Below are 24,322 nucleotides of genomic sequence, written 5' to 3' on the forward strand. Positions count from 1 at the left end.
ATAACATTATGTTGTTGCTACTTCACAACTGTAATTTTGCTAGTGTTAAGAATAGAAATGTAAATACCTGATATGTGGGAATGTTTACTATGTGACCACCAAAGGGGTCATGACCCACAGGTTTATAACTGCTGCCCTAAATAAAGTGTTTTCCATCTTGGCTCCACAAGTTTATAATCAAAGGACAAAATGGTTTTTCTAAAGCACTCTTACCAAAATTCCTGTAGGATATACATGATTAAGGAATACATTTTGAAAATAACTGGAAGCATAACCCAAAATCTCATTAAAGGAAACAGATTAAACAAGGTATAAAGAAAGTTTGAGCAACCTTTACTCTACTGAATACTTACAGTGAGCTTTGAACTCCAAGAGTTAATACAGTATGGTCCTTTTGTGAGTTTCCAACCAGTACTCCTTAACACAGAGCTAGTTATTGGTCTGTTTATTAAGTTATTTACCTAATTTCTAACCTACTACTAGTTTATCAGCTTGATCTCACATCTCTGACCTGAGCTTATTAATCTATCTCTGGTTAACTTGATTCTAGTCAAGCTTCCTCTTTTGTCAGCACCAGTATAATAATTAAGAAATAGTCCCAATACCACTGTCTGACATTGCATGACATTGACTGAAGTTTTAAAATGTAAACTGCCTTGTTTATCTATGAGGTCATTGCCCACTTTTTTACTATGTAGGCTCTGGCTGTTGGTTTCTTCTCTGCTTGATTATTAGCCTTTCAGGAGCCTTTGTCTGCAAGCAAAGCAAAAATTAAAAAAAAGCCTCTCTTTCTCTCTCCCTCCCTCCCACCCTCTGTCTCTCTCTCTCTCTCTCTCTCTCTCTCTCTCTCTCTCTCTCTCTCTCTCTCTCTCTCTCTCTCTCTGTGTGTGTGTGTGTGTGTGGTTTAGCTATAGTGTGCAACAAAAGGGAACAAAAGTTAGGGAGCATGGCCTGGGTGTCTTTATACTCAAATATTAAGTCTCCACTAGTGAAGGGAATGAAGGGACATGAGGATAAAAGAGGGCTGATAGACTTGAATCTGGGAATTTGTTCTGGAAAAAATGAACTAAGCATAACTCTTAAATCTTGCCTTCTGACTGAGTTTCATAGACTTGAGTGTGGGTGACAGCACTGGATGATAAGCTCCCACAGGGGAAATTATATGATTTTGTTTCTGCTTGTAGTAGAAAATGTGCAGTTGGTTAATTTGGCAATCAATCAGATGTGAAAGAGGATGAAAATTACATTACAAATAATTAACTAGCCCATTCTAGTCTAAATCTTGAACAAGGATGAGGAAGTAGGTTGTTACTTTTCACCAAGATCTTCTCACAATTATAATAATGTGATAACTTCTGTGTCATGGAGACAAGGAATTGCTGCTAGAGTTCGATGCTTCCTTGAGATATGAAGGCAGCCATTAGGCACTAAAAAGGAATAAATGTTTTCTCTCCTTAAATCTACTATCTTTACCTAAAATGGTGTTGTGTAATAATGAATAGCTTAAATGGCAAGTTGATTTCCATGGACATTTGTAAATGTAGACATCTATAATCTATTCTTCCTCATAAAAACCAATCTAACACATCACCTGAATTGAGGTAAATGGACTGTTGCACAAGCATGAACACCTGAGTCAAATCCTCAGTACTCACAGAAAGCTAGGCCTGGAAGCACAGTCTATAATTAGGACTGTGGGATGAAGACAGAGAATCCTTGAAGCTCACTGGCCATGCAGTCTATCCAACATGATAGCTTCATATTTAGTGAGTGATCAAATTGCAAACACTAATGTGGAGAGCAATGAAAGAAGACATCAACATCAAACTTTGGTTTCTTCATGCACATACATATACAAGTACTTATGTACATGCGCATAACTGTCAGGAGCCATCTAGGAGAGGCTAAGGCTAACAGGTGACTTTCCTGGAGGTGGCTCACATTTTTGTTTGGCCTAAGATGGGTGATCTCTGAGAGGCAAGATCCCAAGAGACTTCATCTCAGGATTGCTTCTTGTAGCTGATATGCATTTCCTGTTACTATTATGTAGCGTACGGATTCCTAAGCATTAGCCCACCCTATTGAGCAAATTTCCTACAGATAAGTATAAAGATGAACTTTCATGAATTAATGCTGTTTAGATAAATTATTAACTTCATAGAATTACTGATTCAATCAAATAATTTTAAGAAGAATGTTTTAAGGGATGGTTGTAGTTGTTTTGCTAGAAAGATACAATAAAGTTAGAATCAAGAATAAGGTGTACCTCCTCCTCATAAAGACTAAGTAAAGGCTTTATAATAAGAAAGACAATGAACTTTCATATTTACACTTAAAAAAAAAAAAAAGATATAAGCTAGGGAAAAATTTGAGTTCAAGGAAAAACACTCAGGTCCAAGGATGAAGCCACGGGTTTGCACTATGATAAAGTAAGGCCATGTAAAAACTGTTGCTTTGAACTTATAATGAGCTTACAGAATGAAATGCTGCTTTGAACATGTTATTGATATCCTTTTGTTACTCCCTTTTATGTAACATTTTTTCTTTGAGGTAATTCTGTCTTACATAGTGAATGTATTTTGTGTAAAAGCTATAAAAGGCTGCAAGCAATAAAGAAAGGTGGTGTAGTCATTTCCACTTCATCCTGTGTGTCTGTGTATTGTCTGTGTGAACAACATCTTTCTTTCCTCTCTTTTCTCTTTGGTTCACAAAGAGTTTATAGGTTCTGAACCTCTCACATAGGAGTTCCTTGAGCCAGAGAGGAGAGGGTTGCTTACTTAAAGAACAAATAGTAAGAGAGTTACAGGGTAAGAATCAGCACTTATTTAAGCACAAATAATAAGAAACCACATATTAAAGCACAAATAATAAATGAATTACACAGTAAGAGACCAGAACTTATTTAACAACAAAGAATTAAGTTGCCAGTGGTTATTAAAGCACAAAATAGTAAGAGTTGTCTCCAGCACTTATTAATTCATAGAACTGTAAGAAAGAGTTGTTTCCAGTGCTTAACAAAGCACAGAGAGTTATAAAGTAAAACTACAGCTCTTACTAAAGTGCAAAAAGTTAAAGAGAAAAGAAATCAATGCTTAATAAAACATAAATAATAAGATGATAAAGCCAAAAGGAAAAAGCCAGGTTCAGAACTAAGTGTTTTAGTTAGGAGAGATGACAGAGGTTCTGATTAGTCAACAAAATGATGGACTGGGTATTAGGACTATCTTGTACCTCACTGGTACAAATTGGCATAATTATGCTCTAATTGTATTTTGAGAGAAAAGTTTTATTTTAACAGGAAGGGTGATATGTAGGAGGATCTAAGGTGGGAGGAGTACCAAGAGGAAGAGAAGGAGTAAGGAGAGGAAGAGAAGAAGGAGAGGAGAAGCTAGGTGATGAGAGAGAGAAAGAGAGAAGGGGGGATATGGAGGCAGATGTTCATGTGTCTCCACCAGTCAAAGATAGTTGACATATCTAGGTTGGGTATTGGCTTACACTTCTGATTGAGCATTACCAAACTTATAAAGCCTTTGATTAACATTTTTAAAAAAGTGTATAAAAGCAAAAAGGAAAAGGTGGCATGGGATGGGGTTTTTCTGGGGGGGAGGATGGGGAAAGGGGGTGGCATCTGAAATGTAAATAAAATATCCAATAAAAAATAGATGATAAGGCCAAGAATCATATAGACTTTAGCCTTTATCAAAGTCTGTGTGCCACCTCAGCTCCTTTCTCTAAGGCCCCCCTAGCAAATAAATACACACACACACACACACACACACACACACACACACACACACGTGAAATCTATAAACAGTTCTTTTCTTGATTTAAAGAAATAATTTATCATCAGGTTTTTGTTTCTGTATGAGAATTCAGCTTCTGCATTGACATGTGTAGAAGGGAAAATTAAATACAAAGCATGATGTTCTAAAATTTGATAACAAATACTTATAAGAATGAGTCACCTGATCTATTTATTTAAATATGAATGTAAATAATAGTTAAAATACAAATGAATGTGCTCTGAACACTTTCAGTCTCTTTCTTGGTGATCAGACCTTTCCCTACCCAAACTAAATGCATCTATAGCCACAGGTTAGGCTATAATACACAGGCAACAAGTTGTCATCTCTGTGACAATTAAATATCTAAAATCTCTTGAAATTTATAGCTGAGATACTAGTTTGAAAGAAAAGATGTTTTGGGACTCAAAGAAATGCATTAAAATTTTCAAGACAAATGTTATGCCACACACAAAGAAGAAAATCCCATTTGAGAAAAGAGATGAAGGTCAAGATAACCTTGTCCCCTGAGTACCAACTTCATAAACTAGCAGAGCACCAGAAGTTGTCAAGAGACAAGAAAGGGGACTTTGTTCAGTGTTTCTTGCTAACAGCCCTGCATCTTACCACTGGTCTGAGATCCACAAATAATTCAGGAATTTGTCAGAAGAATGTAAAGAGAATGTCTGTGACTCAGTCCTATGTTGCATGCATCAAACGTATTGGATGTTTCACAAGCCTCCCTCAGCTATAGTAAATTGTAAGCCAAGGTTATGAGTCTGCCTGCAAGTGAAGGAAGGCCTTTTTATGTCTAGTGAGAGGCAGCCAAGAAAATTGGCTCTAGAATGGAATTTTGCAGATACATTGACAACAGCCTTGTTGGACTCAGAGAGGCATAGACAAGAGCCAATTTTTTTCTTTAGGGGACCAAGGGTCATGTGCTGAATAAATGTGCTGAAGCTGAAAACATGGTTGGCATGACAGGACCACTGAAGTAACGCGCATAACCAATAGGCAGTGAGGGACAATAATTAGAGAATATCAAGAGACACCAGCATAGGAGGACAGCAGAGAAGGTAAAGGTGTTCCCTACTTTCCAACTTATATCCTCATTTCCATACCTTACTTCTTAAGATTCAGAAAAATATTGAGTTCCATAGGCTCATATATTTGAAAGTTTGATCTCCAATTGGTAGAACTGTTTGGAAAAAGTTAGGAGCTGTGGTTTTGTTGGAGGAGGTGTGTCACTGGGCTTCAAAGTTTTAAATGCTCATGTCATTCCAAATTATTTTTGTTCTTGACATTCAGGGATGGTTGGAAATGCTAATATAAGAGGAAAAAGGAAAAAAGCTCATTAGTGAGCTGGGGATAGAATTAATAATAAAACATTTGCTCATGGGCATGAAATGGCATTTAACATATTTTTAATAAAAATTAGACTTAGACTACTTTTACTCTGAAATGTTTACTTGAGAACTTAGAGACATCTTCAAGTACACACAACATCAAATCAACACCAAGAATGCTTTATGCAGTGACTGTCTATTTTGGTGTATACATGTGGTGAGTGTGATGTGTCTGTGGACATCTGAGGACAGGTGTGTGTGTGTGTGTATGTGTGTGTGTGTGTGTGTGTGTGTGTGTGTGTGTGTGTGTATTATCTGTGTGTAAACGTGAGGATGTGATTGCAATGGCTCTCACTTAGAAGTCAGAGGATAATCTCATGTTTGTGTTCTCCCTCCTCCCCTTTTTGGACAGAATCGTTTGTTGTTTGTTTCTGCTTATGTCCTGCAACCTGGCTACAAGTTTCCAGAGATTCACATATCTCCACTGTATATCTTGCCATGGGACTGCTGGGATTATCATATCTTGCTTTACATGGGTTCAAACCCAGGTCCTAATTCTTGTACAGTAAGTCTTTTAACTACTAAGACATCTCACCAGCCAGAGTATCCATTTTAAGGGAAAAATCATTAAAGTAAATAACATGCCAGACAATACTATTTAACATTGAGTACTCTTATATGTATAGTACTTATAATGTATCATTGAAACTACAGAATATACTTTGTATAAATATTGCAGCAGTTTGAGTTAGAATGATTTCCATAAGGTCATATATTTGAATGATTGATCTCCTGTTGGTGGAACTGTTTGGGGAGGGTTAGGAGGTGTGGCCTTGTTGGAGTAGGTATGTCACTGGGATTAGACTTCACAGTTTTAAAAGCCTATGCCATTCCAAGTTAGTTCTCTCTCTGCTTCTTCATTATAGATAAAATATAAGGTTTCAGCTACTGTCCCTGCACCATAACTGCCTGACCATTGCCATGTTCCCTACTATAACGGTTGTAGACTTCTTCTCTAAAATTGTAAGATCCCATTAAAGATATGTCTATAAGTTGCCTTGGTCATGGGATTTTATTGCAGCAATAGAAAAGTAATTATGACAAACCTTTCAGAAAGAAACACCAAATGTCTAAATCACACATATGTGAGATTCCCCATTTGTTTCAGAATATTAGAAAAACTCCAGCATCTATATCTTTAAAGAAACAAAAACTGTCCTTGTCAGTCAGAATCCAACAAAGAATGTAAACATGAGTGAACATACAGACAAGTCTGTGGGTACAATAAAGAGCACAACCTGGTGAAGTATTATGGGAAGCTCTAAGACCTCCACAGTTGGCATCCAAAAAGTAAAAAAAAAGAGGTTCAGTTGAGGATGGTTCAGTGAAAATACCAAAATCACATACACAGAAGCACAAAGCATGCATCCTTAGTAACATGACAAATAGGATACCCCAAAATCATGCATGCAAATGAAATTTCTGGGATGTGACAAAAATAAATAACTAGGATTATACAACTGCAACCAACCTTGAAAATGTGGCAGATAGAGAAGCAGAGCATTTCCTGGGAGGTGGAAAAAGCACAGTCAGGAACACTGAAGTCCAGTGAGTGGAGTTGCTTATTTAACAGGGCTTGCTTTCTCAGACCTGTAGTTTGAAGGTAAGAATTGAAAAAAACAAAAACAAAAAATGAAAAACAACAACAACAAAAACTCTTTGGCTTAACAAGTCTGCATGTTGAGAAGACAGAATTTGTCCAAAAACAATCTCAGTGTTATTGATGACTTTCTTCAGCTCCATTGGTGAGCCGCAAAGAGCTCTGCTTTCCAGGTTGCTCCTTGGTGCAGTTCTCAGGTGTTCCTAGGAGCCTGGGTTCTCATTCCAAAAAGAAAATCTTTCCAACAAATATTCAGCAGTCATTACATGTAATGACAATTCTGGAATTTTGGGTTCTTTAAAAAGCACAAAAATGGCCGGGTGGTGGTGGTGCACGACTTTAATCCCAGCACTTGGGAGGCAGAAGCAGGTGGATTTCTGAGTTCGAGGCCAGCCTGGTCTACAGAGTGAGTTCCAGGACAGCCAGAACTACACAGAAAAACCCTGTCTCGAAAAAACAAAAACAACAACAACAAAAAAAGCACAAAAATATTATAAGAATGTATTTTTGTTTTAATCCCTGGTGTGGGGATATGGGTCTCATCATATCATCTGACTATGATTTCTCTAATGTTCTAGCAGAGGCATGATTTGGGGAGCTACAAATAATTTCTGTGATTGTGTGACATTTGAAATTCCGGGAACTTTTACAGGGTATATAAATGCTAGGGACCCAAAATGCAGGGTGAGTTGTTATTAGTCATTCAGGGGGCTTGGTTGTATTCTGTTAATAGTCATGCTCAATGAAGTATTTATAATCAGAGATATCTCCCTCCCATCATTCTTTCTCTTTTATCTAGTGATATGTGTGAAATGGGGACATAAAAAGACGTGAAAAAGAAAATCCTACAAAGTAGTAAAGACCAACTACAAACAAAGAAGCAACAAGAAATTAGACTCAAGGATCTCTATTTCTCTCTCCCCCTTCTATCCTTCTTTCTCTCCTATTTAGTGATAGGAGTGAAACCAGGGAGATCAAAGGGTGGAGAAAAGAAGAACCCACAAAGTAGCAAAGATCCACTACAAGTGGTACATCACTTTGAAGCTCAAAGGTAAGGATAAATATGGAAAATTTAATTAAAATTATATAAAAGAAATTGCAAAGGATAAAATAATGGATTTTTTTTAACACCAACAAACTGTTTATTATGGCTGCTATCATTGAAATACCTGCCACTTTCCTCCCAGAGTGGATTTTCTATTTGGTTTTAGTTTTCTTTTTCTTCTTCATGTATTCTGTTTCAAAAGATGGAGTAATGGCTGAGCAGTTCGAAAAATTACAAGTAGAAATGGAGGGGCCTGAGGAAATAAAATGGTTGAAATTGGAAAACAAAAAGGGTAACTCTACCCTCGTTTCTGAAGGGATTGAAGAATTGATGGTACAAGTGGAAGCATTTGGGAATTGAGGAGCACTGGAAAAGAAAACAAAAAGGGCTCAGTTCCAGTGACTTAACAAGAGAACAGAAATTTCCCACAAGAGGAAAGAAGGAAAGAAATTTGCCAGAGAAAGGTTGCATCAGAGAAAAGCAGGTGGACATTCTGATAAAACATCTCATTTCAAGAGAAAGGGTCGATCTTAAACCATCTGGGCCTCCAGAATGTAACAAGGGACAGCCCAGAGTTACGCAATCACCATTAGCTTTCCCAGTAGTCATATAGCACATGCTTGCTAATGGTATGGAACAAGGTTATGGCTAGATAAGATGGCATCCTATAGAAATGATAGATCTAAGGCATTTTAAAGATTCCATAACATCACATGGGATACACTTGCCTTGTGTGAAACACATTCTAAAGAACTGAGCTTCTCAAAATAAAATTATTCCTCAAGATTGGAAGGGATTGGTAACAGCTTTACTAGAGGCCATCCCACAGTTGTAATGGTTAACATGTGGAAGGAAGAAACCACAAATAATGAACAGTGAAATAGAGCAAGGGGGATGATACTAGTAAAAGATCAGTTGCTGGGTGAAGGGTAGTACTCTGATGTACAAGAACAAATTCAGTTTGATGATGCTACTATAAGACAATGTCACTCAGTTTTGAGAGCTTGAGGCAAATTGGAGGAGCCCAACAAGAACAATCTACCTCATTTAAAAAAGACTATTCAAGGCTCTGAAGAAGCCTTTAATGATTATTTTACAAAAATTAGTGTCAGCTGTGAACAAAGCTATATCAGACCCTGACACAAGGCAGGTGTTCATAAAGACTTTGGTGTTTGACTATGCTAATATAGAATGTAAAAAAAAAGTGATTGGACCATTAAAAGCACAACCAGTGCTATGGATAAGTGGATACAGGATGTGTCTGATATTGCTTCTAAAATGTACCATGCTAAATAAAATGTCAAGCTATAGCTAGAGATCTTAGATCACAAAGTGCCCAATACTTCAATTACAGGAAAATATATGGTCATTTGCAAAGAGACTGTGACCAAAGCACAAAAGATCTCAGATCTCAAAAGTCCTGGGGCTTTCATTGTGGAAAATATGATCCTTTACAATAAAATTCTGAACAAGGCATCTCTAAGGGCAATAGTTTTTCTAACTATAAACCAGAAAGAAGGCATAGGGTTTCAGGCATGTGCAAGTGATGTGCCAAGGTTTGCTATTTGACCAATGAGTGAAAGTCCAAAAGAGATATTCAAGGTAATTTCTTATCATCAGAAAATGGCCCTGGTGGCCTCACTCAAGGCCATACAGCAAAAAGTATAAGCTGTTTAAGGGGCATACAGACAGAAAAACATCTACTTGGTATTTGAGAATTAATTTACCCTACTACAGGCAGCAGAATTGTAGACTTGGCCACAAGTAAACATCTTACTTTATCCCCCAAAATTCAGTGTTATAAAATAACTACTGGAGTTTATGGTCCTTTGTCCTCAGAGACAGTAGGAATGGAGTAGATTGACCTCTCAAGGATTTATTGTGCACACAGAAATTATAGATTAAGATTTCAAAGGAGAAATTAAAATTATGACCTATATAAAAAGAGATGCAATTTAATGTAGATAATAGGGTTGCTCAGCTACTACTGTTTCCCTACATCAAAGGTAAAACTGTTCCAGTAGAAAGAACAGGTGGTGGGGGTTGGAAGTACTAGAAAACATGTGTTCTGGCAAACAGTTGTCAATAATTATAGAGCAAAATTAAAATAGCAAGTAAAATAGTATTGAAATAGAAGGTTTAATGGTACAGGAGCTGATATAACTCATTTCACGAAAATCTTGGAATTTTGAATGGCCATTTCAAAAGGTTTTTTTCTAGTTTCTAGGAATTGCAGTGTTATCTCAGATAAAACAAAGTATTCAAGGGCTTAATGTATGGGATAGGAAAGTCAAAAAGGAAAGTTAAAGCCTTATGTAGCTGACATTCCCATAAATTTAAGGGGACAGGGTGTTTTACAACACTGGGGCACCCAGATTAATATTTCCAGAGATAGAGCATTATCAAATAAGGAATGAAATGAAAGATTCTCCTAGGAAAGTTATTGGTATATGTCACCAAAAACAATCCCAGGTTGTGCCAATAATCTAAACACAAGACTTAATGCAAAGATTGAGTTTCCAAATTTATATGAGGGCCACTGCTGAAGTACCAAAAGACCTACCCTTAAAATAGTTGAATTGCTAGCCTGTGTGAGCAGATCAGTGGCCCTTCACTAAGGAAAGTTTTCAGGCATTTGAGTAACTGATACAAGAGCAGCTGGAGATTCAGCATATAGAAGAGTCTACCAGCCCTTGGAATTCCCCTGTGTTTGTTAGAAATAAATAAAAAAAAAAAAACAAAAGAAAGAAAGAAAGAAAGAAAGAAAGAAAGAAAGAAAGAAAGAAAGAAAGAAAGAGAAAGAGAGAAAGAAAGAGAGGGAGGGAGGGAGGGAGGGAGGGAGGGAGGGAAAGAGAGAGAGAGAGAGAGAGAGAGAGAGAGAGAGAGAATCAAGAAAGAAATCAAGAAATCAAGAAAATGGAGAATGTTAACAAATTAAAGAGTGGTGAACATAGTAATTCAACCAATGTATTCATTGCAGCCTAGAATTCCTTTACCTTCTTTTACCTAAGGCAGAGCCTTTGATAATAATTTATTTAAAATATTGCCTTTAGGATTAATTTAGTAAAAATGGCTATCCTGCCAAAAGCAATCTACAGATTCAATGCAATACCCATCAAAATTCCAAATCAATTCTTCATAGAGATAGAAAGAGCAATTTACAAATTCATTTGGAATAACAAAAAAACTAGGATAGCTAGAACTATTCTCAACAATAAAAGAACCTCTGGGGGAATCACCATTCCGGACCACAAACTGTACTACAGAGCAGTAGTGATAAAAACTGCTTGGTATTGGTACAAAGACAGACAGGACGATCAGTGGAATAGAATTGAAGACCCAGAAATGAACCCGCACACCTATGGTCACTTGATCTTCGACAAGGGAGCTAAATCCATCCAATGGAAAAAGGACAGCATTTTCAACAAGTGGTGCTGGCTCAACTGGAGGTCAACATGTAGAAGAATGCAAATTAATCCATTCTTATCCCCTTGCACAAAGCTCAACTCCAAGTGGATAAAGGACCTTCACATAAAGCCAGGTACACTGAAACTGTTAGAAGAGAAGTTGGGGAAGACCCTCGAATACCTAGGCACAGGGGAAAAGTTCCTGAACAGAACACCAATGACTTATGCTCTAAGATCAAGAATCGACAAATGGGACCTCATCAAATTGCAAAGCTTCTGTAAGGCAAAGGACACTGTCAACAAGACAAAATGGCAACCAACAGATTGGGAAAAGATCATTACCAATCCTACATCTGATAGGGGGCTAATATCGAATATTTACAAAGAACTCAAGAAATTAGATGCCAAACAACAAAATAACCCCATTAAAAAATGGGATACAGAGCTAAACAAAGAATTCTCAACTGAGGAAACTCGAATGGCCGAGAAGCACCTTAAGAAATGCTCAACATCCTTAGTCATCAGGGAAATGCAAATCAAAACAACACTGAGATACCACCTCACACCAGTCAGAATGGCTAAGATCAAAAACTCAGGTGATAGTAGATGCTGGCGAGGATGTGAAGAAAGAGGAACACTCCTGCATTGTTGGTGGGGTTGCAAGCTGGTACAACCACTTTGGAAGTCAGTCTGGCGGTTCCTCAGAAAATTGGACATAGCACTACCTGAGGACCCAGCTATACCACTTCTGGGCATATACCCAGAAAATGCCCCAACAAATAACAAAGACATATGCTCCACTATGTTCATAGCAGCCCTATTTATAATAGCCAGAAGCTGGAAAGAACCCAGATGACCCTCAACAGAGGAATGGATAAAAAAAAAATGTGGTACATTTACACAATGGAATATTACTCAGCTATTAAAAATAATGAATTCGAGAAATTCTTAGGTAAATGGATGGAACTAGAAAATATCATCCTGAGTGAGGTAACCCAATCACAAAAGAACACACATGGTATTTATTCACTGATAAGCAGAGATTAGCCCAAAAATTTGAAACAACAAAGATTCAACTACCAGACGACATGAAGCTCATGAAGAAGAAATCACAAGTGAGGATGCCTAGGTCTTTCTTAAAAGGAGTAACTAAATACCCAAGGGAGCAAATATGGACACAAAGTGTGGGTCAGAATCTGAAGGGGGGGTTGTAGGGAGACCATTCCATCTGGGTATTCATTCCATGGGCAGTCACCAAAAATAGACGCTGATATGGATGTCAGGATGGGAAAGCTGACAGCAGCCTGATAAGGCTGTCTCCTTAGAGGTCTCCCAGAGTCGGACATACCCAGAGACAGATACCCACAGCTATCCATTAATCTGATCAAAGGTTCCCAATGGAGGAGTTAGAGAGTAAATTGAAGGAACCATAAGGGCTGGTGGCCCCGTGAGGAGAGCAAAAATACCAACCAGCCAGAGCTCCCCAGGGTCTAAACCACCAGCCTAGGAGCACATATAGAGAGACACATGACTCCAGCAGTATATGTAGGGGAGGATGGCCTTGTTGGGCATAGGTGGGAGACAAGGTCAATGGTACCCTGAAGGCTGAGCACTGGGGGGGGGGGGGAATCTGAGTGTGGGGAGGGGGGCTGGGGGTAGGTAGGGATGGGATAAGGGGTTCCTGGTTGGTGGGGGAAATATGGTAAGGGGATAAAATTTGAAATGTAAATATTATATCCAATAAAAGGGGAAAAAATAGAAAGCGAGTAGAACCAACAATCTTAATAAAATGTCAGCCCTCTTTAAAAAAAAAAACTATCTTGATACTATAATTTGTTTTGAGAATTGTATATTACAGAATGATCAGCCTTGGTGTATCTACTCAAGAAGCAAGCTGGGCAGACCTGCTCAAACCTCTGAGGTTCGGGAATTCCATCTGGAGGCAGCAAAGACACAGCATCAGAGGATTGTCAATTTGCTCTCCCCCCCACTCCTCTTCTAATATCTCAACGCCCATAATCAGCTTGAAGAAGCTAATGAAGAGTCAGCGCCCCTATTCCCTGGGTTAGGGGACTAAGGTGGTAAATGTTGGGCTGTCTCTCTAGGGAAAAGTAGTGGTTTTGTCAGAATAGAGAGGATTAGCTAGGGTTTATTGCATAGCCATAACCTATTAGTAGAAATCTGTATAATTAATATCAAGATGAAGATATAAATTCTTAAATGGCACCAATTTACTTTGTTTACAAATTTTAAGGCTTTCATTGGCATGAGCTTCTTAGTGATATAAGAGAGTGAGACGAATATTGTTACTCTCATAGGCATTGTACCAGTATAACACATTTAGGAATACAAAGCTTAGACCCAGTCCTTCTTTAACTTTTTTTTAAACTGATTTGAGATGGTCAGGCTGTGAGTTAAGGGACTATAGCAAATTCATGACTTGGAGTTTATTATAAGGGTGTTCTCTATGTTTTATTTAGAAATAGCTGAGTGGAGTTAACAGGCAACAGTCCAGATTACCTTACATGGATAGCTGGTTTTCAAAACATCAGAAATCCTTAGAATTGACATGACAAACATTTCAGTATTAATGTTCATTTTCATTAGAGACCTGTCTGCTCCAGACAGCTTCCTATATTGAATTCTAAGAAGAAATTGAGCATCCTTGGAGTTACTCCAGTTGTGGTGAGACAGCCACTAGGGAAGAATTGCCACTTTCCTTCTACAGACAAATTACTGTCCAGAAAAGGACACACTTGCAGAATAGTCGACTGATTATATCTGCCCAGACAGAGTAATCAGCCCTTAATAATTCTGCAGCACTAAAGATACTGGACCAGAAGGCAGAAGAACAGATGCTCCAACGTTTTGAAGTAGAGCGAGTGTCCAGGTGGTCAGAGGTCTCTATAAATTGGCTAAGTTTTAGAAACTACGATTTGTGCTTCCCACAATTATAGTTAACTCAGTCATTCTGGATTTCCGATGGGGTTGAAAACATATAGCTATTGACCTTAAGAGAAAAGATTTGAGTGGATGGTCATCAGCTGACATTCATCCTAAAGCCAGGTTCAGAACTAAATGTTCTAGTTAGAATAGATGACAGAGGAGCTGGTTAGTCAACAAAAGGATGGACTGGGTATTAGGACTATCCTGTACCTCACTGGTACAAAATGGCATAATTATGCTCTAATTGTATTTTGAGAGAAAAGTTTCATTTTAACAGGAAGGGTGATGTGTAGGAGGAGCTAAGGTAGGAGGAGTACTGAGAGCAAGAAAAGGAGTAAGAAGAGGAGAAGAAGAAGGAGAGGAGAAGCTAGGTGATGAAAGAGAGAAAGAGGGGGGAGACAGGGAGGCAGATATTCATGTATCTCCACCAGTCAAAGATAGTTGTTATATCTAGGTTGGTCAGTGGGTTACACCTCTGATTGAACAATTCCAAACTTATAAAGCCTATGATTAACATTTTTTTAAAAAAATGTATAAATGCAAAAAGGAAAAGGGGGCATGGAATAGGAGTTTCCTAAGGGGGGTGGGGGGGAATGGGAATATGGGATGCCATCTGAAGTGTAAATAAAATATCTAATAAAAAAATAAATAAAATAAAATATTGCCTTTTTACTATCTCCATATATGAGCAGGATAGGGAAAGGTTTGCTCTCACATAGAAAAGTTCTTCCACAAGGAATGTTAAAATGTTTAAGGAAACACGAAGAATCCTGCCATGCTATAGATTACAGATTGTTCTTGAAATCTGTAATCTGAAAATTCTTCCCATTTGGGTTATAAAGTAAGTCAACAAAAATTCAACCATGAAAGGCACATCAGAAGTGGTCAGTTGCAAGCTTTTAATGATTTTCAAATTTTAATGGGTGGTGTTAATTGGCTATGGCGTACCATCAGATTAACTACTCAAGAATTAAGTACTTTGCTTCAAATATTACAAGGATATTTGGACTTCAACAGTCCAAGATGCTTAACAACCGAAACAGAGAAAAAGTTAACTCTGGTAGAACAGAGACTGCAAGATGCATATGTGGATCACATAGATGCCAAACTTGATTAAATGTTAGTTATTTTTACTTCAATTACATTCCTTAGGGTGCATATCAGATCTAATGAAATGTGAAGGAGGGTAGGATGTGTAAAAAGGGATTTTGTTTGCTCTGTCTCTAAGCTTGGTGGTTCACAATGCATAAACAGGTACCTTCAGTTCAGAAATTATAAGACAACCAAATGAGCCCATTAAGGTACTAATTGTACATTCAGAAAATGAAAATATCTATACTATCTATGAGTATTATTCATGGTTATCATGGTCTACATGTACAAAGAATACAGAGTGAGAGAATAAAATAGTATTACTTCTATGGGACATAAGAATAAGTCCCCATGAGATTGTGGTCATGGCATTTTCATTCACATACATCCTTATTCTGTGTTTCTGTTTAAATACATCTAAGGAAAAAGAAGTTATTGATTAATCAACATTGAAATTATGACAAGCAATACTAGTGTCATGCTAGGATAACAGTTGTTTAACAATATCATATAATGATACTTTTTCTATGAAAAACACTACAGTCTCCTACTTAGAGACAATACACAACATTTTAGCACGGCAGGCCATTTTAATCACTAGAATCACATTTTAAAGGGGGAAACTGTAGAAGATATAATGGTAAAGAGATTAGAAAATAAACACTTTCTAACAGCTTGAACACAGAAATAAGTCAGAGTATAGCCAGGTTTGAGCATGCCTGGGGATACTAACACAAAATAACTTAAATTTGCTATTTGCATCATATCAGGAAAGCATACATGTGGTGGCTATAGGTCTCAAATTTGCTTTCTATGGCTATAAAAATATATGAGGCTAGGTAAATTATAAATAAAGGATATCTGAGAACATGTTACAAGCATCTGCTTAGGCTCTATTAATGTTCTATACTGAAACAAATGTTAGCACATGTAGAAGATATAACACAGTGATGGACATAGCAATAAAGCCAGGCCTACCTGGTTCAACTCATTCTCTGGGCACACTCTCTCAGAAACTAGGTCACTAGATCAGAGCCCCCAGGACCCCAAGTACCTCTTAAAAACCTCAAAACTTATTATTAAAGTATAAATTATAAATATACCACATTTGAATCAGCATAGCAGCTTTTGGTCATTTTTCTGGGGCGTTTGTATGGTCTGTCACTCTCCTGCTTAATCCCTGCTTCCTATTTTTTTTCTTTCTTTATCCACAGCTGCATCACAGTATATGCCCATGTAGACATTTGTTTCCATCATTTTACACTTTCTAAATGGCTCATGGCACATTAACTCTTGCATTGGCACATTATCATCAATTAATTCCACTACAGCAAACATTTGTGAGTCACAATTGGGAGGCCTGGACCATCAAAACAGCTGTGTGTTTAGGAAGACACCTGTGATGGTTTGGGTGGGAATTCTTCATCCAATACTTGAGTTTTAAGACTGGGTCCCCAGCTGATGGGGCTATTTTAAGAGATTATGGAAACTTTAGGAGGCAGAGCTGTATGAAATATATAATTAGGCATGTGTAGTTAGGGGCTATAGTGTAGTTCTGAGTCCTCTCTGCCTGTCTGTCTGCTTCCTGTCCACCAAAGCTGAGTGACTTCTATCTCATGCTCTGTCATTTGCTTATATGTTGGATTGTGTATTTGATTGTATTGAGACAGGGTCTCAGTCTGGAGCTCAAACTGATCTGAAATTTACTATTCAGCAAAGGCTGGCCACCGACTGTCACATGTTCTAATCATCATGTTGTCATGCCTACATGCCTATAGCTCAGAATACACAAACTATGGACTTGAACTTCTGCCCCTTGAACAAAGCCCCTACTCCTTTAGGTTGTCTCTCTTGTGGATTGTCCACAGTAATAGAAACATATGACTAGTGTATCAGGGAGCCCAAAGCCCTTGTCATTGCTTTTCATGCTATTGGTCCTCTCTGTAACAAATGCCAGTTATCATTCTATTATCCAGAGAGGAACAGACAAACCTAGTCTATACTGTGAGGTAAATAAAATGAAGACTGAGAAATACATAGTCCATACCTCTCAAGAGCTTCCATGTTAGTGATGAAAATAAAAAGACTTAGTGTTAATATATGTATGTTCTTGGAAGGTGAAGACAAGATTTTAAGAACCTTGTTGAAGAAACACTGAATGAAGCTTAAGGTGATTAGGGAAGGTGTGCATAGATAAATAGCACGGAAATTGGGAGTTTTAAATGCATAGATATTAGCTAGACACAACAAAGGAAATGGTAAAGAAACCTCCATATAGAACCATGGACAAGTGCATAAGTAACGTAATTATCATTATTTACCAAATATTTTAGGTGTTGTGCTGAGTGACTTACACATATAATTTCATTTTGTTCACAACACTTTCATTAGAGATACACTATTATTAATTCCCTTTTCCAGATAGAAAAACTGAAGAACAATGAATTTACAGATATTTCTCAAGATGACATAGCTCCTAAGTATTTAAAAAGTTGTTTGAATTGGGTTGAATCCATACTTAAAATGCAACTCTGTTCTGTTTCTTCCTGAGTTGCAGGCAAGAAATTCCAAGGTTCATTCCAACAACTAAGTCAATTCCCTGTGTTAGGATCTGAAGATAGTGAAGGCAAACACTTAGGTCCTACCATACCAAGAAATGAAGCAGACGTATTCTAACCAGATGGTAGTCACATCACCCCTCTTTGGGGAATTGTAATCTGTGAGGTGCAGTGGGCAGGGCATGGGCCTTGGTGTCAGACACACTTTGGGTTTCAGTCTTCCTACTTCCATTTAGAATCTAGGCAACTTAACTTAAGCAAGTTCTTTAAATTCCCTGTGCATCTCTCCGCATGCTCCCATCTGTGCCTTGGAGATTATAATAGCTACATCAACGAGCTGTTATGAGAATTGCAGGGTGTAAAGTATCCAAGTGTCTGGCATATAGTGAGTAGGCACTCAAATGTTCAGTTTTTCCATTTGTCTCCCTTATTGGAAGAGCAGACTATCTAAATATCCCTGCATGGTTCTTCAACAGAGAACAGAAACCTGAACAAAAATGAACACAGACTCCTTTTTTTTTTTTTTTTTTTGAAAATGGAAAATGAAGTCTAAACCTCTTGGTTGCTGAAAGGAAGGTTAAAACAGCAAAGAAAGTAGTATATGGAGGAAGCACACTGGAGTAGGCTTCAAGATTCAGGGAATAAAAGCTCTAATGCAGAATCCACCACACGTAATTGTGATGCTTTTTTTTCTCTGACCTTCAGCATTCCATCTGAAAATGGCCAGGTTGGAAGATGGCATCCTTGTAACATCCACATGGAACTTTGAACTCTCACGGTACCTTCCCCCATCTGAGCAGAAATAGACCTAGACAATCAAATTGATCTGAAAACTAAGAATAGATCCAAGATTTTCAGTGAAGCCAACAAAGAATGAAATTAACTTTCTTCAGAGGAAAGCTATGTTTGATGATGGCCAGGGGCAAGAGCTCTGAAGTGAGGTAGACAGGTATTATAACAGACTCTTTACTGTTTACTTAATGTGTCATATTCTCACAGGACAGCACGGTCTCTTTAAAATGTTCCCTGATCAATAAAATGAAAATAACTTTTTTTCATGGAGTTTGTATTGTGATAAAATACTATGACCAAGACAACTTATGAAAGAAAATCCATAATTGGGCTTAGAGTTTAAAGGATTAAAATCCAGGATAGCAGAGCAGCAGTATGGCAACGGAACAGCTGAGAGCTCACACCTCACAAGCAAGAGGTGGAGGGGGAGAGCCTGAACTTGCTTTTGAATGTCTTTAAACCACAAAATTATTTTTGAAGGGTCTTTTGAAACCCCCCAGAGACATACCTCCAACAAGACCACACATCCTAATTCTTGCCCCCCCCCAAAAAAAATTCTACCAACTGGGAATCATGTAATCAAACATTTGTGTCTATGGAGACCATTATCATTCAAATAACCACTAAGTAGTGTTCAAATTTAAGAATATTTACAACTTTCTGTTTACTTTTATTTCATCCCTCTTTTCTTCTTTCGTCACTTAGATACTTCTCTGTCCATTATCATAATGTCTCCCTTCCGGCTTCCTCTTATGCAAATGTGTCCTCTATTTTGAGGTCCTTAGTGCCAACGATTCATATTGACACTAAAGTCTACATAGAGCCAAGATAGTGCCCTGTGCATGATTTCCCAATAAATATCCATCACTGAAAGTACTGAAGAAACAAACATTAAGATGATGAGATTGTACTTTTTTAGCTAGTGAGCACTTTTTAAAGATCTACATTGAATGCAGCTGAGCGTATTAAGCTGATGTGACCTCTCTCAAAATCAATAATATTAATATGTTTCAAGACTCTTAAAGATGTCTATACCCTCTCATCTAGAATATCTACTCCTAAGACTCCATATAGTAGAAAAACTAGGTTGGTTTCAAGCAGAAAAACTCCACATGAGGGGAGAAAAGACTAAGAAAGTACACCAATAGTATGAGTGATTGGATCAATGATTTTAATTTTTTTCTATTTTTTCAGTTTTCCAAAATGTATTAAGTTACCATGTAAAATTTACAAAACTATATAAAATACTTTAGCTATATGAGAGATATTAAAAGTTTTCCTATATGACCCTAAATATTTTTAAGGCAAAGTATTCACCTTTCAGTCTTTATTTACCCTCATATGTAATATCTAATAGTTTGCCTATAATGGGTACCATTTAAAACACACACACATACACACACACACAGACACACACACACACACACAATGAATAACTACTTTGCCCCTTAATATATCTTCCTTCGCTCCCCCAAATTTAGAAATATCACTTTTATTTTCCTTCTAGCCACTTCATTTCCAAAGACATGCCAGTGTCAGCAGATTTATTTTTCCCCAAAACAGGTTAATGCTCCACTTAACTGCTGTCCAGATAGTTTTTATTAAAAAGTAGCACAGTTCTCCCTGTGAGATTTCAACGTCACATGTTAGGAGGAGCTGAGAATTTAACTAGGTTACAAGGAATCTTTGGAGAATCTAATTACTGCTGAACTATTGCTGAGGTGGCCGCAATGAAGTTCTCCAGTAAAAAGTGAATCCTGGTTGTGGGTTCTTCGTTGTTTCGATACAAAATCTATGGTAATTTGTTTCTTTGGAGAAAGGCCAGTGTTTGCTTGGACAAGTTTGTTTTCACTCAGGGAAGATTTCAGCTCTCAGTCAATTAGTAGTAGCTGTACCTTTTTTAAATGGACTTGTTTTTAAAACCATCCTCTGCCACCTCAATGCTTCCTGTGGATTTATATCAGGTACCTAAATTCTTGTATTTCACTGATCTGTCCCCTATTCTGCCACAGCCATGAGAACCCAGCATGGTAATAGTCTCCCTTCTGAAAACAAAGGCCTTCCCTGTTACTCTTTTGAACTGAGGATCTGTTTCTCTCATTCCCTAAATTAATGATGCTTTTTAAAAGGTAGTTCACACTTAGCTGAACAAATTTAAAATCTGACTTCTGTGCATTTCAATTCTGATTTCTCTCTTACTGAAGAACAAAAGAGTTTTGAAGCAAAACAATGGTTGTTTTCTATTCTTCTTCGGTTTATTTGTATGTAGTGTGGTTTGCGCCTCTCTCACTGGAAATTGTGACTCCACATAAATGATAAAGAGTTGGAATTTCATCTATGTTTCAAAATTTTACTTTATAACAAGCAACAGCTTTAAAGTCTCTACAATTCTGTAAAAAAAAATTTAAAGGAAAGAAAGAAGGAGAGAGTGTGGGGAAGGAAATGTTCACACAAGTAAAGGATGTCTTTATCAAACCCCTCAAGGCTTAGACATTTATGAAGAGGAGGAGATGGAAAAAAACATTTTAAGAGGAAGAATTGGTGGCCGCTGACTCCAAGATAATATACATATGAACTCACAGAGTCTGTGACACCATGAGGAAGACCCACATAGTTTCAAACCAGACAAAATCCTATTAATGAGAAGGTGGAGTAGATACAATGTCCCACTGCTCACCAAAAAGCTATTTGAAATAGATGCCTGCTGGGCAAGGGAAAATCAGTTTTCTCTAACCAAGTGTCATTATGAACAATACTACAGGACACAAAACAGACTACATAGTTGGTGTGTGTGTGTGTGTGTGTGTGTGTGTGTATAATATATTTTATTTTACAATTTTTGTTCTATTGGGTTTGGTTTTTTTAATTTAATTTTTTATTCAATATTTTATTTATTTACATTTCAGATGTTATCCCCTTTCCCCATCCCCCCATTAAACCCTTATCCCATCCCTCCTCCTCCTTTTTTGCTTTTATGCCATTTAAATTACATGCAAGTATTAAGATCAGTTCTAGATTGAGGAACTAGCAATAAAATAGATGCAAATAATCAAGTAACAAGCAAGACAATAAACCCAGATAGTCCAAGATCACACAGGACAATAAACAGAGTCCCGGGATCACTTCCGTGATCACTATTTCTAAGGGCTTATCAGGGTGTCCAAAATATCTGAGCCTACTAACCCAAAGTCATTTTCATGCCTGAAGCGTACTTCTTTGTTCTAGCTCAAGATTTAGATTCCTGCCTGTAATTACTTCTTTGATCTAGCCTAATGCCAGATTCCTGCCTACAATCCATTTCCTTGTCCTTGGCCAATTTCTGCCAGGCAGCCCCAAAAGCTCTCCACATCTCCCCCTTTTTATTGCATAAACCACACTGAGCCTGTCTTAGGTGGTTCTGACAAGAATGCCTTCCTTCATAGAATATGCATTATCAAAAGCAATGCACTTCTGTCTCTGTGCAGAATCTTACCAATCCTTGGCTTGCCAGCTTGTTAAATTAATAACTCTGTCTGGGGGTCCATTTTCTATTTCAAGTCATGTACTTTGGCTGCCAACATGTTGATGTTGTTAGAGACAAGCTTTAACACAATGGGCAGGAATACAAGTATTCCCAGGACAAAAAGGGTTAGCCTGATCAAGTTAGATATGCCATTTTTAAGGTTTGACCAAAATGAAAGTACTGACCTCAAGCCATGGATAATTTTATCAGCATTATCTGCGCTGCTGTTGTTGTTTGGCTGGCTGGCTGGCTGGTTGGTTGGTTGGTTGGTTGGTTGGTTGGTTGGTTGGTTGGTATGGGGGTTTGAAAGAGAGAAAGAAGAAATATTGAGTGGGTAGAGAGGTAAAGACTACCTGGAAGAAGTTGGAGGAGGGGAAAGAATATGGTCAGCACATAGTGCATGAAAAAAAATAGAAAAAAGAAAAGGAATGTTTTAGCCCAATGTAAAAAATAAAATGTGCTCATGAAAGTCTGTGTTGACATCTTCATCCACCTCAGACCATTCCCCTTCCCACTGGCAGTTAACTATATTACTAGTTTAGTGAGAATTCTACCAGCCCCTTTTCTATGTATCCACATTAATATAATATATTAATACTTTTACAAGTATACTACATATGTAGCTTCTCAGAGCAAATACACTTGCTAACATGTATTTGTCCTCTTCAACTTGGCTTATCGCTTTAAAGCTAGAAGGATGAGCGGCTAAGCGTAGGACAAAGAATAGCATGAAGACTGAGAGACACAGAATGGGCAGATGGCTGGCCTTTCTGCTGAAAATATCTCGTGAATACATAAGCAAACTTCATGTCCGTGCCACACAAAGCTTTTTAAATTTAGCAGTGGAAGATTAAGTACAAACTTTTGGATTTCGTTTTCTTTTTTTTTTTTTTTTTATAGTGTTTCTGTTACTAATGACAAAAACAAAACCACAGAGCCTTAATTTGAGGGCCCTCGATTCAATTACCTTTCTATATTTACTAGACAAATTAGAAAAGGGCTCTGACTTCTTTAGGAGTTTATTTTAGTAGCAGACTTCGAGTCTGAGGAGATGAAGAGTTGAAAGCAGCTATAGTCTAGGAACAGGAAAGGGACATATATTTAGTATTCTTCCTTTCACGCTGAGTCTGCGCTGCCCAAGGTGATGGCTTTCACAGCCCACTCAAGCTGCGAATATCTTTACATGCGGGGAGCCGTCCCCTGCCGCCTTAGTAACACACCTTAAACAAAGTATTAAAAGCTCAGAACAAGATGGCAATTTGAGCGTAATGATGTTTACTAGTTTCTAAAAAAAAAAAAGAAAGAAAGAAAGAAAGAAAGAGAGAGAAAGAAAGAAAGAAAGAAAGAAAGAAAGAAAGAAAGAAAGAAAGAAAGAAAGAAAGAAAGGGAAAGGAAAGGAAAGAAAAAATGAAACACCTTTTGAAGCAACTGTCAGGAAATGAGGAAAGATTTGTACTACACCGGAGAGGATTTCAGTGTTTGGGTTAAAAAGAAAACTCATTGAAAAGACTTCAGGGATAATTTCTAGGACATTGGGATCTTGTGGAGCACTTTGTTGAAAACGGCTGTAGAAGAGGTTATAGACAGCTGAAATAAAATAAAATATAAAATAAGGGGGATTGCATAAAGACCAGGATAAGCAACAGCCTACTATTACAGACATAGTGGCTATCAAACGATGGGAGTTAATATAGTCAGCCTGTAAGAAATTTGTATTTGATTTGAAGATGATCATTAGCTTATGAGTTAAATTAGAATTAGAAATTAATTAAAACATTTGCAACAGACAAAATCCAAAAGTCAAAAAAAGAACTTTTTAAAGGTTAAAGACTAATAAATAAAAGATAATCAATGTATTAATTCATCTGTAATGAAGGGTTGAGAAAACTTGGATCTTGTCCCAAGGGCTTAAAGATTTATGATGACCTAGACCACAGGTGTGTGCAATAAAAGATTACATGAGACAGCACTGATTAATAATTTTTCTTTTACTTATCTCCATAAGTGTGAATATAAAGACCCTAATAATTTATACTTTCAACATTGGTAATTCTTATTTTAATCACTAATATTGACCATCACACAAAAATCATGAAAGAAATAAGACCAACAATTCCTTTGTGCATTCATAAGGGACTGCTTGTAAAGCTGTGCAGTTCAGATGCTTCAATGCTATTTTTTTCATAAGCAGA

This window comes from Arvicanthis niloticus, chromosome 7 (genome assembly GCF_011762505.2).
Source record: "Arvicanthis niloticus isolate mArvNil1 chromosome 7, mArvNil1.pat.X, whole genome shotgun sequence".
NCBI lineage: Eukaryota > Metazoa > Chordata > Mammalia > Rodentia > Muridae > Arvicanthis > Arvicanthis niloticus.